The 3,258-nt window shown below is 38.5% G+C and overlaps 1 pseudogene; it reads left to right on the top strand.

The window, feature by feature from the left end:
- Positions 1-1,547: 1,547 nt before the first annotated feature.
- On the top strand, positions 1,548-2,143 carry LOC109678131 (activity-dependent neuroprotector homeobox protein 2-like; annotated as a pseudogene).
- The last annotated feature ends 1,115 nt before the right edge of the window (positions 2,144-3,258 follow it).

The raw sequence follows: 3,258 nt of genomic DNA, 5'->3' as shown, positions 1-3,258 counted from the left end.
AATCTTCAAGAATATAATCATGTCATGTTGGTGAGAACATCAGGAGAAACAAACCTGGACACAAGGTTGGTAGGAATACAAATTACTGCTGCTCCTGTCAAAATCAGTGTGGAGTTTCTTCCAAAATCCAAAAATAAAACTACCAGGTGATCATGCTATACCACTCCCGAGCATATATCCAAGGGATTATGAGTCTGCATAGAATAACTACACCTCCACACCCATGTATCTAGCAATACTATTCACCATAGCCAATCTATGGCATCAGCCTTGATGCCCATCATCCAATGAAAGATGAAATATGGTATCTATAAACAATGGAGTGTGACTTAGCCATAAAAAGAATGACATTATGTAGTTTGAGGAAAATGGGTGAAACAAGATGTCATTCTTTTAAATGAAACAAACTAGACTGAGAAAGATAAGTGTCACATGTTCTGTCTCATATATAGATTTTGATCCTTAACAAAATCAGCAACATGAGGATAAAACTGGGGGACTATTTGGGGTCAGGCTTCCAGAGGAGGCAGAGTTCAGGAGGACCCTGGTTGAAAGCAAACCCAGGCAAACAGTTTGTGAGGGCTTATCTCAAAAAAAATCACAAAAAAGGACAGGCCAAGTTTCTCAAGGAGAGGCTGAATTCAAATCCCAGTACTGCCAAGAAATAAAATAAATGTTGTTCCTGGGGTTAGTTGTGGGCTCCAAAAAAGTTCTACAGAACTCAGGAAAGAATGCCCAATTATCTCTAGTCATCCAGGAAATGAAAACATGAAAAAGAAAGGAATGCCATCACATATCTACTGTGATTGCTAAGACTGCAAATATGCACAACTGGAACACACTCATTCTGCTTATGTGGACATAAACTGGGATGCACATGTGGTTTGCAGATGATGAAAACTGTAAACATATGCCTATCACATAACCAAGGGATTCTACTCTTAGGTATGTACCCAAAAGAAAATGAAAGCATTATTTCCCATAAAGAGAGCAGCTGTATTTCTAACAAATGTGTATAAACCAAAAGTGAATACACAAGAGAATGGGGGAAGGAGAGATGAAGTATTCTGAGAAACAAATGTGCCTGTACTGAATGTGTAGAGACCTGGTTTTGTTACTTTTCTGGAAATAGTACACTTTAAACTGCTGACATAACTTCTAGGCCGCTCTAGTACCTGGGCAGAGGGCTAGACATCAGAGCCACATGGGACTTGGCAGCAGAAGGTGGGTAATGGATGATGTGTTCTGAAATCACAGACCTCAGCTTAATCTCCAATTCTCTGTGCACATCGGATGTCAGAATATGGTACATCAGAGTGTCCTCGCTCCTGGTGTTGGTGCTGCATTTCTTGTCAGAAGGTGAGGTCTTGTCCACAGAAATAGTGTTCCTCATTTTTAGCTGTCCCACCTCCCTTTTCTCAGTTCTCAGGCCAAAGGAGGAGTTAATTAATGAAAATGGGCCACCAGCACATGCTTTTCCATGATGTAGTATAAAGTGTTGGAAGAGTTACATTTTAAACATGGGAAGCTTATTGCATCACTCCTAGATGATTTTCTTTTGCCCAGAATGTTCACTGTGCAGCTCAGACATGCAAGTTCAGCCTGGTTTTATTGAGAATAGTAAACTGCTGGTAGTCAATGGGGAGGCGATTCCTGATTCCACCTTCCTTGTAAAGAGAAAGCTGCCAGGTGGCCATTTGGAGGCAGAAGATCAGAAAGATTAATAGGAGCTACAGATCATCCTAAATGCTGATATAGCCCTAGATGCGGAGAAAGGGTCAAATGCTGTGCCTTTGAAGAGAAAAAGGAATGAAAGTGGGACGGAGGGACTGGTAGTCAATGATGATGAGCTTCAGGTGTTAGCTTTAGATCCTAAACAGTACAAAGGCCATTTGTAAGAGGAAAAGAAACAGTTTCTTAGAGATTATTGCCATAAGAGACCGTATCCTAATAGAAAAGAAATAGAACTTTTGAAATACTTATGGATGTGCAAAATTGATGTGGCTTACTTTTTTGGAAACCAGAAGGTATATTTCCATGAAAGCAATAAAAATCCCAGAAGCCCTGTTAAGGCACTGATACATCTGCACTTAATAATGTTAAACACATATTAAACTTTGAGTATAATCCACAAAACCTATGAAATGTAAGGCTAAGGTCCTAGGCAGTGATTCCGGCTGACTTGGGATGCCCTCCTGTGCTCTGTTGACCTGTCAGTGTCTGTGGCTCTGCAGGGGTTCCAGGAGTTCAGAAAGACTTCTGTTAAGGAAGCAAATAGTTCTCCAGAGATACTATTATAGGCTGTTCAATATGGAGAAGTTATTTTTGTTTTTTTCTCTGTACCGTGAATTAAATCTTTTGGATTTCCACACACACCTTGTATTCCCAGTAGAATCAATGTGGAACCTTAAAAAAAGAAACCCTGAAATATACAAATACTTGTTTTTTTCATTTTCAGAATTTTCAGCTTGTTTCAGAATACTTGAATAACTGAAAATAAAAGCATCATTCTCTCTCAGTTTTATAGGCAACAACTTATAGCACAGCATGTGTTTAGTAGAGTGAGCGTTGTGGTGTGTGTGATTCCCTAAGGACACATTTCTAGCAAATAAATTTACTGATTCTGTGAAAGTTATTTGGATATGAGATTCCAGTTTTCATTTTCACTTTTGCATGTTTGTCCTACAGCACTGTTTTTGTAATCATAACTCACGGAAAACCAAATATTTCCTTTTATTAAAAATATCCCAAACCTGAAGACTGGTGTGCTGCTACTAATCAAGTGTTATTTTATTATCAAAGTCTTTATAGGAGAAAAAGGAGGAAAACTCCCACCTTGTGAGTGTCTCTGTTTTGTGTGTGAAATTCTTTTTACACTTGTAGATTTTGCATGGAAAATAAAAATCTGAGCTAAAACCCTCATCTGGTAATTAAGTCATAATGATAATGGAGTCACTCATGCTAAAGTTCCCCAATAACCAAATGAAACTAAGTTGTTATCTGACCTGAGGAGAATTCAGGAGAGAAACAAAACAGCCAAACTTTGCAATAGGCCAGTTTCAATTGGCATGATCTTGAAGTACCCTCTGCTTTAATTCTTACAAAACACTAATGTGAAGTAACCACAAATTAACCAGTTAATTTTTTATTACTCTGTCTCCCTGTCTCTAATTATAAGGAAAGGACCTCTGAAATGACAAATGTATTCTTTGTTGTATCTGCTATTACTAACCCTTCTCATTCTCTAAAACCAGCCTC

The sequence above is a fragment of the Castor canadensis genome, chromosome 4 (genome assembly GCF_047511655.1).
Source record: "Castor canadensis chromosome 4, mCasCan1.hap1v2, whole genome shotgun sequence".
NCBI lineage: Eukaryota > Metazoa > Chordata > Mammalia > Rodentia > Castoridae > Castor > Castor canadensis.
The sequence above is the reverse complement of the archived record's forward strand: the minus strand, read 5'-3'. Positions and strand labels throughout refer to the sequence as shown.